This window comes from Corythoichthys intestinalis, chromosome 9 (assembly GCF_030265065.1).
Source record: "Corythoichthys intestinalis isolate RoL2023-P3 chromosome 9, ASM3026506v1, whole genome shotgun sequence".
In the NCBI taxonomy this organism is placed as follows: Eukaryota; Metazoa; Chordata; class Actinopteri; order Syngnathiformes; family Syngnathidae; genus Corythoichthys; species Corythoichthys intestinalis.
The window spans coordinates 51956542-51968914 of NC_080403.1; the positions used below are offsets into that span (position 1 = coordinate 51956542).

The following is a 12373-nucleotide window of genomic DNA, read 5'->3' on the forward strand; positions in this document are numbered from 1 at the left end:
AGCTAGCCCTTATCAGTCAGGGCTGCTTGGGTCATTGTTGAACTCCTGCGGAGATTCTGACCCTCATACAAACTATACTTACCTGTTTTCGTCTATAAAATTAACACATTTTATTCCAAAAATAAATAAATGAACATTGACAGACGAGCACATATTGTAGTGTTTATCTACAAAGACAAAGCCAACTTAGTGATAATACACACTCAGCAGGAAAACAGTATATTATTTTCAATTAATTATACACACCTTGATGCTGCCACATCATGGGGGGGTTGTTTTGTGTCATTTCCTGTTTTATTTTGAAGGCTTCACCCTCCTTGTGTCTGTACACTTGCTCTTCCTGTTGTCACGTAATCACCTATTGTTTCCACCTGTTCCCCATTACCTCTTGTGTATAAATAGTTTGCATGTCCCTTGTCTTGTGCCAAAGTGTTTTACAACCTATGCGCATGTCAGTCTTGTTTCATAGTGATCACCGTCGTCTTGTTCCCCCCCCCTCCATTTGGAGCATTTTGTGTTTGATATTTTTTTGATCATCGTCATCTTTGGTTTGTTCTCCATTTTGGAGCGCTTTGTGTTTGATCTTTTCCACCACCCCGCATGCAAGCGAAAGGACCTTTGTTTAAGAATAAGTTTTTTGGCCTGAACTCCGCAGCTCAGTCCGCCTTGTCATCTCACCCTGACAGATGCCACGAACTGTAAGTAAAAAAAGTTGTTTGAAAGTTTAAGAGGAGACTCACTGTTAGCATTAGCCTAATGGCGAATGATATGCTAAAGCTATAAGTTACATTTAGTGTGTGATGATCACTCAGTACAGACCCTTAAAGGGTAAAGCAACGTTGCATATTCTCTCTGGCCAAGAAAACCGTGTGTGCAAGCCTGCATGGAGGTTGGAGATGATGCATTGGTGAGTCGGGAAGGGGGGGTAGGGGCGGTGCACATCAGGAGTCAAACAACCAGACACTGCTATGATCAGAGTTGTTAATCTTATTTTTAAAAAGTAATTACAGTTACAAATTACTTCTCCCAAAAATTACCAGGCATGAAAATCTCTCACCTTTCGGCGAAATTCACCGTTTTCAAGTCAAAAAGGATGACCTACGTGAATCGTGTAGATCCGAGGAGAAATTTTTTAAGGGGGGGGGGGGGTGTCGGGTGTAGCCATGTGCCGGTTACCTTCACGGTTTACCATGCTATGAAAACGTCGCGGTTACAAAACCACTAAAATTTTCCGTCATACAGTAGTACGTATTCGATATTTTTCATGTGTCGAAAATGCAGCCAGAAGTGGCTTGGCACGGCGGCGCTTACCCCTTCCCCTGTTTGATGCTGCGTGTTTCAGTGACGCTATTCCAGCAAACCCAAAAACAAACACTCCAAACACAAGGCGTAAATTCTTCAATTTATTGATCTCTCAAATTGTGGTAACTGAAATATACCAAATGAATACATTTAAAACGTTGTACAATCGTATTTTTCCCCGTGTGAGTAGCTTCAACAGTTTAGCTTCATGAAGAAGTTCGCCAAAAACAAAACGCACATTTTCCTTTCAAATTCAATACACAAAGTTACTAAGAACTTACAAAGACGAATGATAGACAAGGCTTAGCTAGGAGAGCAACTTCAGGAAAGAAAAAGAGCTTCAAAGATCGCTAATAGTGACAGATGATCTTGTCCTAAGCACAAATTCACGTTCGCTGGACGAGGTGAGGTGAATTTGGTGAGTAATGGATCGTTTTCATATTTTGCTGCATGACAAAGTTACTGCCGTTCGTTGCAGCTTGCGTTGAACACTGCCAGAGCGTCCTGTGAAAAAATAGCTCCCGTTATGGTCGCGTCAAGCTTGTGTATTTAACGGTAATATAAAAGCAGTGTTGTCAGTAAAGCGTTATGTGAGTAATGCGTAACTGTAATCTGATCACTCTTTCAGTAAAGAACAATCTAACGCATTCATTTTTCTAAATCAGTAATCTGATTAAAGGTGCTTTCCTTGATGCCTGTGCGTTACTATTTTGTTATTGCCCCATAATGTATGTAGAATGAAGAATACTGTAGTGATTGGAGTGACATCACATGTCACATTTTGTAATCGGGGATGGGAAAAAAAATGGGTCACGTGTATTACCATGATGCGTGAGCCGTGAGCGCTGGGAGTTTGCGGCCAAAACAACAGCCTTGCTACCTCGCCAGGATGCAATGAAATAGGCAGGAGATATACTACAAACGGCAGCATTTGCACACTGGAAACACCGCCATTACTTCACATTTTTGTCCAGTAAAGATGACAAAAATATCTCCGTGCGCTGCGAACTTTGCGCTGGCTCAAAAACACTGTCGACCGCTAAAAGCATCCAATTCAAGCACCACTTGGAATTACAGCACAACAGGTAATAAGACAGCCAGGACTCGTGCTCAATCCTCGGTTCAAGCTCATTTGTTGTTGAAGGTTTTGAAAGCTTAGGTTTAAAGAAATTCTAAATATCCATCTTGCCGCCTCAGCTGTAGTTTTGGCTAAGCAAAGCAAACGGCTGTCTCTAAGGTGCTATAGTCACATGATCTGTTAGAAAAATAATTTGGACCCATTATGAAATACTTTGAACGATTCTTGTTCATGTCATTCATTTTTGTTGTTTGTTTTATTGACCTAAAACTTTTATAGACAACATTTTAATGGCCATATTCAATGGTCTTTATTTTAAAGGGGAAGTTCAGAATTTTTTACATTAGGCTTAATCTTTGAGTTAGCCGGGGTTTAATTAGTCATTGGAGTTGATTTGAACAAGTTCTGTGCAGTTTGCATTTTGTTTGTTAGTTTCAGGGCTCCGGAGTGGCTAAGCTAGCGCGAGTCACTGGTGGTTGAAATCAACTCCTTCAACTAATTAAACCCCCGCTAAATCGAATATTAAGCCTTATGTGAAAAATGTAAATTTTCAAATTCGCCTCATGTTGGACGTTTCGCCGACGGAGGACATTTTGGCAGAACACCGGAACATATTTCCTCCACACCCTACTCATCTTTTTAACCCCAGACCCATTTTCATGCCTGGTAATTTTGTTAGTAACTCAGTTACCTGAATGTAAGAGTAATCAGTTACTTGGCAAAGTAACTGGTGATAATTTTCATGTTTTGTTTTGTTTTTTCCTCAAAAAACAAAACAAAAACAAAAAAAACCACAGGTCACACAATGTGAAGTTTAAAGGGTTTTGGCGTCAATTGGCCCAATTTATCCTAAACTTAACTAGACACAGGGGTATTGCGGATATTGCAATAACTAAATAGTAACCTTTGCTATGTGTGGAAGTCATTAAATGTTGTGAATCATCCATTAAAGTTGTTAGAATTGCTTCCGTTATTGCATTCGTTCCCTTCTACTTTCGACATGTGTAAGTTTTAAAACTGTTTCATCAATTAAAGATGGATTTAAGTCAAGATTTTGCCGATTTATGAGCATTTTAGATAAAATCACTTAGGTTCGCTAGGAAGGTTCTCTACAACAGAGCCTTTCTGAGAGGTCTACTGCTTTAAGATGGCAGCTGTTTACTAACGCATCTAGTTCTTTATACATGTTGCTATCGCCGCCGTGTCTGTCATTTGCATCTAGTTCTATGTATATGTGATATCTACCGTAGCATTACGTGGGCGTAGTTTGTAGGCTATCGGCTACAGTCGGGTATTATTGGAGCCACCTAGCTTCGCGCTTGCCTCCCTCCCTTGCCTCTTCCCCACTCCTGCTCTGCTCTCTAGTCTCTGTGAGTCCATCTCTCTCAAACTTTTCTCGCGTCATTCAACCAACATAGTAACGCACACCTTTCCCGCCTCAGTAACGGTAATGGCGTTGCCAAGATGAGAAAAGTAATTAATTAGATTACTCACTACTGAAAAAAATAACATCGTTAGCAACGCCGTTATTAACAACACTGGCGAAGATGCAGGCTAACTATACATACAATGTCACACAATGTGAACATGTGACAGAAACTACTGCATTTTCGTCTCATTCCTGTCGGACGAAAACTGGCATTCCTCGAGTTTTAGTCTCGCAAAACACGTTTTTAGTCCGTTATCATCTCGTCATTGTCATGAAAAAAGCAATTGTCGATGAAATATTTGCGTCGAGGAAAAAAATCACTGGTTTTCAGTCTTTGGAGTCTTTGAGCTTTTGTGTGTTTTTCTGGGTTAGGATTTTTGGTCAAATCAAAATGTTCCTAAGCAATTGTTTACAATATTGCAGGGCTATAATCACAGGGGAATATCCGCGACTGTTTTATTTATGTATTTTTTTGTTCCTGCTCTGGGACAGGAGAAATAATCCCTCAAGGTTTTTGCGCAGATGTCTGTGATATTGTGACTGGCACCAGAAAGGTGATTGTTGGTAGGAAACCGATGTCACCTTTGAAACACTGTGTTCTATGAAAATCAGGAGGGTTCTTGCTTTTACATCGAGTACGTTTGATCACAGCTATGTTATAATGAACCCATTTTATAGTGGGTAGCTTTTTAAATCAGCAAGATTCTTGCTTTGACATTGCTATAACTGAATTAATATTTTCAGAAAGATGGCAGAAGACAATTAACATGTCAGCTAAATCGCTACAGTGAACCTTAGCCAGATCTCTGTCAATAGCAATCCCAAATGCGTAAAAACAGTGCATTTGCCAACGAAAACAACGTTAGGTCCGCCATACTTGGACAACAGCGGCGCTCGCTAATGCTCATCACGTTCCACCACGGCAAGAGTAAATTTTCTTTTTCACGGTGTCCTATTAAAACATTCCTTGCCGAAGAAATAAAAGCCATTTGGACGGCGTAATGAGGATAATTAGAAGGCGCTCCGACTGTACCTGAGAAATTAAATGTCTTTAGATTGCTAGCAGGGCTTGCGAGGCTGACGGGTCGTTTGCATTCGCCGCAAAAGACACATTGATATTCCGGGCGACGCATCTGATGATAAGAGCCAATTCCAGTGCCGCACATTTGTATAGTAATTCACTCAGAGGCGTGCCTTCTTAACCACACGGAGTGTATTGAAAAGAGACGTGCGGAGCTTGGCGCTGACGTATGAGGGGGCGTCGGAGACATCACTCAGGATTACCTCTCACATGGTGTAGATATTGTCGATACGAATGTAAAGAAATTGATGTTGATTTTGATTCAGGGATGTCCGGAATTCCAGACTCCTCCCAAGGCAGCATTCAATGGACACTTGATTTTGCGCTTCCGTTTTCCCAAGGAGTATTTTAATTTGTTTTCCTTTTGTGTGGCTGCTGGATGTCAGATTTTCTCCAGGGGGCTGCTTATGATAGCCTTGAAAAGTTCCCAAGAAAAAGTGTGTTATTTTGGAAGGTCTCTGTGACATGTGTTCTCTACTACTGTACTATACTAATGATCATAGGCGGAGTTTGACTTTTGGAGCAGGGGGGGCACAAAATGTTGATGACCCTGAAACGCAGTGTCAGCAATAAAATTAACAAGAATATTTATAATTATGAGTTGAAAATTAGCATTTTTTTTGTCTCCCATTATTCTTGAGGGGATTTCTAAATCAGGCTGCTGGCAAGATGGCTATACTTCTCACCAAGATCATCATCCATTGAATACGGTATGCCTGCCGGTGTCGTGCCAATGTAGTTACCTCAGTCACAAATTGTATCCTCTGGGCGGAGCATTATGGAGGTAGATGTGTCTTCATTATTCGATTAAAAAAAAAAAAAAAAAAAAAAAATGTTTCAAACAATACAAAAACTTGTCTCAATCAAAAAATATATTTTCAATAAAAAAGTCACTTCATTCAAAAAAGTGTTTGAATGCAAAAATAAATTTGAAACCCCAAAAAATTCATTTGAAAGCTATTTTTATTTTAAGTGATTTTTTTTTTTTTTTTTTTGAAGCAACTTTTTTGATTGAAGTAATATTGTTTTGCGTTTTGGCAACATTTTGGCTAGGACATTTGTGTCTTTATTATTCAATCAAAAAATTAAGTTGCGTCATACAAAAAACAATGTTTCAAAAGAAAAATCACTTTAATCAAAAAAAACCCCCAAAAAAATTCAATCATAAAAAAAAAAAAAAAAAAAAAAAAAAAAAATTTGAATGCGAAAAAATATTTGAGGCTCAAATTTGCATTTGAACAGCTAATTTTTCATTTAACAAGTTTGATTCTAGCAATCCTTTTCATGTTTGGGCCATATTATGATTAGGACATTTGTGTCTAAATCATTCAATCCCCCAAAAAGTTAAATTAAAAAAAATATATATATATATATTTTCAATCAAAGAAAAAATCATTTGAAAAATAAAATTGCCCTCTATTTTTTTTTTTTTTTTTAAATAAAATGCAAAGCAAATGATCGTCTAAGGTGCTAGTCACATGATCTGTTCAAAAAAATAATTTTGACCCATATTAAAAATATCTTTTTTTGTTCATTTCATTCATTTTTGTTTGTTTTCTTGCTTTACAACTTTTATATACTGTATATATAGGAAAGTCAATTACATGCAATGACTCTTTTCGGCCACCAAGGTCTCGCTCTCACTCTCGCTCTCTCGCGTAAATAAACCAATCTATTGTGATAAAACAACAAAATTGCAATAACGGCATTAACCATCAAAGTGAAGTGTAACTGAAGTCTTGAAACAAATCTGAATAAGGAAAAACATTGCAATAAAATAATGCAAACTGGTTAAACGTGAGAGTAGCTGAGATCTGTCATTAAAGAACATTGCTTCAATGATATCTGGCGACATCTAGCGTCGTGAATGTGTATAACGTCTAGACCGCGAATATAAGACGACCCCCACTTTTTCAGTCTTATTTCAATGCAAAAAACAGTCTTATATTCTGGCAAATACGGTAAATGGCCAAGGTATCGGATTGGTATTCCGTATCGTCAGATACTCAAAATCAGGTGACTAGAACTCTGGTGCAAAAATCTACTCCGTACCATTCAAAAATCATAAGATGAAGACTAGTACCATCACAGTCATAATTACGACTGGGTCCTTGAGAAAATATATATACCTCGTCAAGGGCCTGAGAGTCCAAAATGTTCAAAATCCACACAGATCACTGCTAGTGCGTGCCTCAGGAGTCCAGAAACAAGTACATGACAAAGAGGACAAAGTTGTGCACTGTGCCATTTTCCTCTGACCAAAAACTGAAAATCCAACAGCTATTTAAAGTTTATTGATTTGTACTCATAGTGGAGGAGGAAGCAGACGGAAACCATTTATGCCACGGTGGCCGCAGCATGTACAGGTCCGTTACCCCAGAAAATTGCTGTTGACACTACCCACCAGGGATGTGTGACGGCACGTTAGTACCGGCTGACCCGAACCAATTGGCAGTTGCGGCAAGGGGAGGGCGGGTCAGGCGGGAGTCGTTTTCACGGCGGCAGCTCTCGTTCCTCCCGGTTCGTGTATCATATACCCATTCAAGTCATGTTAACTCCTATGGGATTCCCTTCATCTTGACGAGCTTCCAATAGGGAGCGGATAAAGCAGCTAGTCATTACCGGCCAGAACACCGCATTTTGTAGGGGTTCACATGTAGTTGAAGGTCTCTCTGGGTGACTCCCGCGCCGATCAATACGACTTTATTACCTTGATATATTGACAAGACTTCACTAAGAATGGAAATCCAATGGCTTTATTCTAGCGCATTCATACTTTAGATGCAGAAATTGGATTCTGCAGGCGAGTGGGCGCCGCAATAACTCATTACCTTGACTTTTGAGAGAAAAGCGTCAATTCTAAAATAGAGGAACAAACACTGCTCACCTGGGCGTCGCTTCACAGCTTGGTGGATTGTGTTTTAAAACGTTCATTCTTTTGAAAATGATTGAAAAATCTCATGACGATGCATGTGCTGTTCATTGAAAAGCTGTCAATAGACGTCAATACTAACCAACCATAGGATGGGGAATCACAAGGCTTTTCCCTGGCAATATAAGGCAAAATAGTTGTTTTCAGATACACTTGCTCAAGGGTGCAGGTTTGGTCTCAACATTGGTAGGGACGATAAAACGGTATAACAGCATGTACACTTTTTGCTGGGGACAGGACATTAATAAGACCAAACAGATTGGGTGAAAGGGGGTCAGGGCTACATTTCTCACAAATATGTAACTCTTCACAAGCTTTTCATACACTGTTGCTGGTATTTTGGCCCATTCTTCCATGCAGATCTCCTCTAGAGCAGGGATGTTTTGGGGCTGTGGTTGGGCAACACTGACTTTCAACTCCCTCCTCACCCCGTGGCGTCAAAATAATAACAAGAACGGGGAGCAAAAATCCCAGAACCACACGGAGGGACCTAGTGAATGACCTACAGAGAGCTGGGACCACAGTAACAAAGGCTACTATCAGTAACTCAATGCGCCGCCAGGGACTCAAATCCTGCACTGCCAGACGTGTCCCCCTGCTGAAGAAAGTACACGTCCAGGCCCGTCTATGGTTCGCTTGAGAGCATTTGGATGATCCAGAAGAGGACTGGGAGAATGGTTTCATCTGACCATAACACAAATAGAAATTTTTGGTAGAAACACAGGTTCTCGTGTTTGGAGGAGAAAGAATACTGAGTTGCATTTGAAGAACACCATACCCACTGTAAAGCATAGGGGTGGAAACATCATGCTTCGGGGCTGTTTTTCTGCAAAGGGACCAGGACGACTGATCTGTGTCAAGAAAAGAATGAATGGGGCCATTTTTCAAGTGAAAATCTCCTTCCATCGGCAAGGAAATTGAAGATGAACATGGCTGGGTCTTTCAGCATGACAGTGATCCTAAACACACAGCCACGGCCACAAAGGAGTGGCTTCGTAAGAAGCATTTCAAGGTCCTGGAGTGGCCTAGCCAGTCTCCAGATATCAACCCCATTTCTTTGATTTCTTTACACCAAGCGTTTTACCTATTGCAGATTCAGTCTTCCCAGCCTGGTGCAGGTCTACAATTTTGTTTCTGGTGTCCTTCAACAGCTCTTTGGTCTTGGCCATAGTGGAGTTTGGAGTGTGACTGACTGAGCTTTTGGACGGCTATCTTTTATACTGATAAGGAGTTAAAACGGGTGCCATTAATACAGCTAATGATTGGAGCCTCGTTAGACCTCGTTAGAAGAAATTGGACCTCTTTGAAAGCTAGAAATCTTGCTTGTTTGTAGGTGACCAAATACTTATCTTCTTCTCTATTTGATTTTTAAAGAATTCATTTCCAAATTAATGTGATTTTCTGTTTTTTTGCCACATTCTGTCTCTCATGGTTGAGGTTTACCCATGTTGACAATTACAGGCCTCTCCAATCTTTTCAAGTAGGAGAACTTGCACAATTGGTGGTTGACTAAATACTCATTTGCCCCACTGTAGGTCTGAACATAATGAAAGTACTGTAATTCACTTAATAATAGTAGGGTCAATTCTATCCTTACAATATATGGGAAGACAAGCTAAATTATCTATATAACTGAAGTCCTCATGTAATGCAAATAGGGTTGCATAAAAGTTGGTGGGGACAATTTGAGAATCCTGAAAAGTTGGGAGTGTAATATCACTACCGTCTCTATGCAAACTTGCGCCCTAATTTTTTGGATACTTTTTTCCGTACAAAATAATCAGTCGTACCTGGAATTGAGAGAAAATGTTTCAATATTAAATGCTCAAGCCAAGTGTAACGAAATGATATTATCAATTGTTTTCAGTGCATGGAAGCAAAGGTACTGATTTTTTTTCTTATGGAACCTGTATCCAATTACTGTGGTTGTGATGTAAAGCACGTACCCCCAAATTTTGGGAAGTTCTTTTGTTCTTATTTAAAATTCAAATTCGCTGGCAGCCTATTCGGGCAACAGAGCTTGAATTAATTGCACCCTGTGCTGCGTCCCGGCACATTTTAATTCCTTTTCCTTCAAAGATTGGAGGTCACTAATCAGTAATCGCGTTGGATCTCTGCTTCCAACATGACATGGTGTAAATTAATTTTATTCATTAAGTCACTCTACTTTTTGGGTGTGTCCTCGGCCCGGTCGACACCACCGGAAGCGGCTAGCACGTGACTTACGTATGCAAATGTCATCTTTTTTTTTTTGTTTTTTTTTCAGAAATATTTTCAACGCATGTGACATTTGCGATCAGACACGAGAGCCTGAGTGGCAATTCCATGGAGAAGTTCACCATGCTGGCTTTCATGCTGGTTTGTGCATTAGAGGAAATAGTGCTTCAAGGAGTCTGACGTCAGAAATGAGGCCTCTTCTATCACGTCCTTCAGCGGGGAAAAAAATATATTGATATAGTTGCCAATTCTATCTTCGAAACCATAAAATGGGGTAGTTTTTCTTTCATTTATAATTTTTTAAGTATAATGGCACTTATGGATCTACTGAATGGGTTTAATCAGTGAATAATACCCTGTAATATATGTCTAAAACCATTAGATTCCTCATTCTAAAATGGGAAGAGCTGAGAGGCTTCACTTCTCAACAGAATACAGTGGTATCTCGACATATTGTTTGAAAGCTTCGGTACGTGGAAAAATAATTTTAAGAAAGGTTTATCGAAGCTTTTTTTGCTTAATAATACAAAAAAATAAGATTTTCCGGACTGGAAAAGATCATTTTCGCTCGCAGAAATGCAATAATGTAATTCCGCTTTACTATAAATATACAGTGCTGGCCAAAAGTATTGGCACCCCTTCAATTCTGTCAGATAATGCTAAATTTCTCCCAGAAAATAATTATACCGTATTGGCCCGAATATAAGACGGTGTTTTTTTGCATTGAAATAAGACCGAAAAAGTGGAGGTCGTCTTATATTCGCGGTCTAGACGTTATACCCATTCACGACGCTAGATGGCGCCAGATATCATTGAAGCGATGATCTGTCATGACAGATCTCAGCTACTCGTTTAACCAGTTTGCATTATTTTATTGCAATGTTTTTCCTTATTCAGATTTGTTTCAAGACTACAGTTAGACTTCACTTTGATGGTTAATGCAGTTATTTCAATTTTGTTTTATCACAATAGATTGGTTTATTTACATTTCAAAAACCAGAAGCCATTAATATACAAATGTGATTGCACTTTACATATTTAAATGATCAGATATTATTGGAATGAGGCAAAATAACATGCTTTATCTCTCAAATATATTGTTATAATCATTTGTTTCGGATGTACTGCAATTATTTTCTGTATAAAAATGAATTTGGTGTTCAAAAAGTCTTTTCTTCAAACTTGAGTGTTGAAAAAGAGGGGGTCGTCTTATAATCAGGGCCGTCTTATATTCTGGCCAATACGGTAATTACATAAGCTTTGGTAGAAATATCTTCATTTATTTTACTTGCAATGAAAAAAAACAAAAGAGAAAAAAAAAGTTAAATCATTATCATTTTGCACAAAACTCCAAAAATGAGCCGGATAATAGTATTGGCACCCTCAGCCTAATACTTGGTAGCACAACCTTTAGACAAAACAACTGCGAACAACCGCTTCCGGTATCCATCACTGAGTTTCTTACAATGATCTGCTGGAATTTTAGACCATTCTTCTTTGGCCAACTGCTCCAGGTCTGAGATATGAAGGGTGCCTTCTCCAAACTGCCATTTTCATATCTCTTCACTGGTGTTCTATGGGATTCAGATCTGAACTCATTGCTGGCCACTTTAGAAGTCTCCAGTGCTTTCTCTCGAACCATTTCTAGTGCTTTCTGAAGTGTGTTTTGGGTCATTGTCCTGCTGGAAGACCCATGACCTCTGAGATAGACCCAGCTTTCTCACACTGGGCCCTACATTATGCTGCAAAATTTGTTGGTAGTCGTCAGACTTCATAATTCCATGCACACGGTGAAGCGGTCCAGTGCCAGAGTTAGCAAAGCAACCCCAAAACATCAGGGAACCTCCGCCGTGTTTGACTGTGGGGACCATGTTCTTTTCTTTGAAGGCCTAGTTTTTTTCCCCTGTAAACACTGTTGATGCATTTTCCCAAAAAGCTCTACTTATGTCTTATCTGACCAGATAACCTTAGAAAACGTTTTTGGCTTTCTCAGGTAAGTTTTGGCAAACTCCAGCCTGGCTTTTTTTTATGTCTCTGGGTCAAAAGTGGGGTCTTCCTGCGCATCCTACCATAGAGTCCCTTTTTATTCAGATGTCGACGGACAGTACGGGTTGACACTGTTGTACCTTAGGACTGCAGGACAGCTTGAACTTGTTTGGATGTTAGTCGAGGTTCTTTATCCACCATCTGCACAATCTTTCGTTGAAATCTGTCAATTTTTATTTTCCGTCCATATCTAGGGAGGTTAGCCACAGTGCCATGGGCTTTACACTTATTGATGACACTGCGCACGGTAGACACAGGAACATTTAGGTATTTGGAGATGTAGCCTTG

General features: G+C 39.6%; 1 protein-coding gene across 1 annotated transcript in view; it reads left to right on the forward strand.

Moving 5' to 3' along the window:
- Nucleotides 1-456: 456 nt before the first annotated feature.
- Nucleotides 457-12373, forward strand: part of igsf21a (immunoglobin superfamily, member 21a) — a 623523-nt gene continuing 611606 nt past the window's right edge. Inside the window, exons 1-2 of the mRNA XM_057847132.1 lie at nucleotides 457-698; nucleotides 5532-5600. The gene's annotated coding sequence lies outside the window, so the exon portion shown is untranslated. The remainder of the gene's footprint in view (nucleotides 699-5531; nucleotides 5601-12373) is intronic.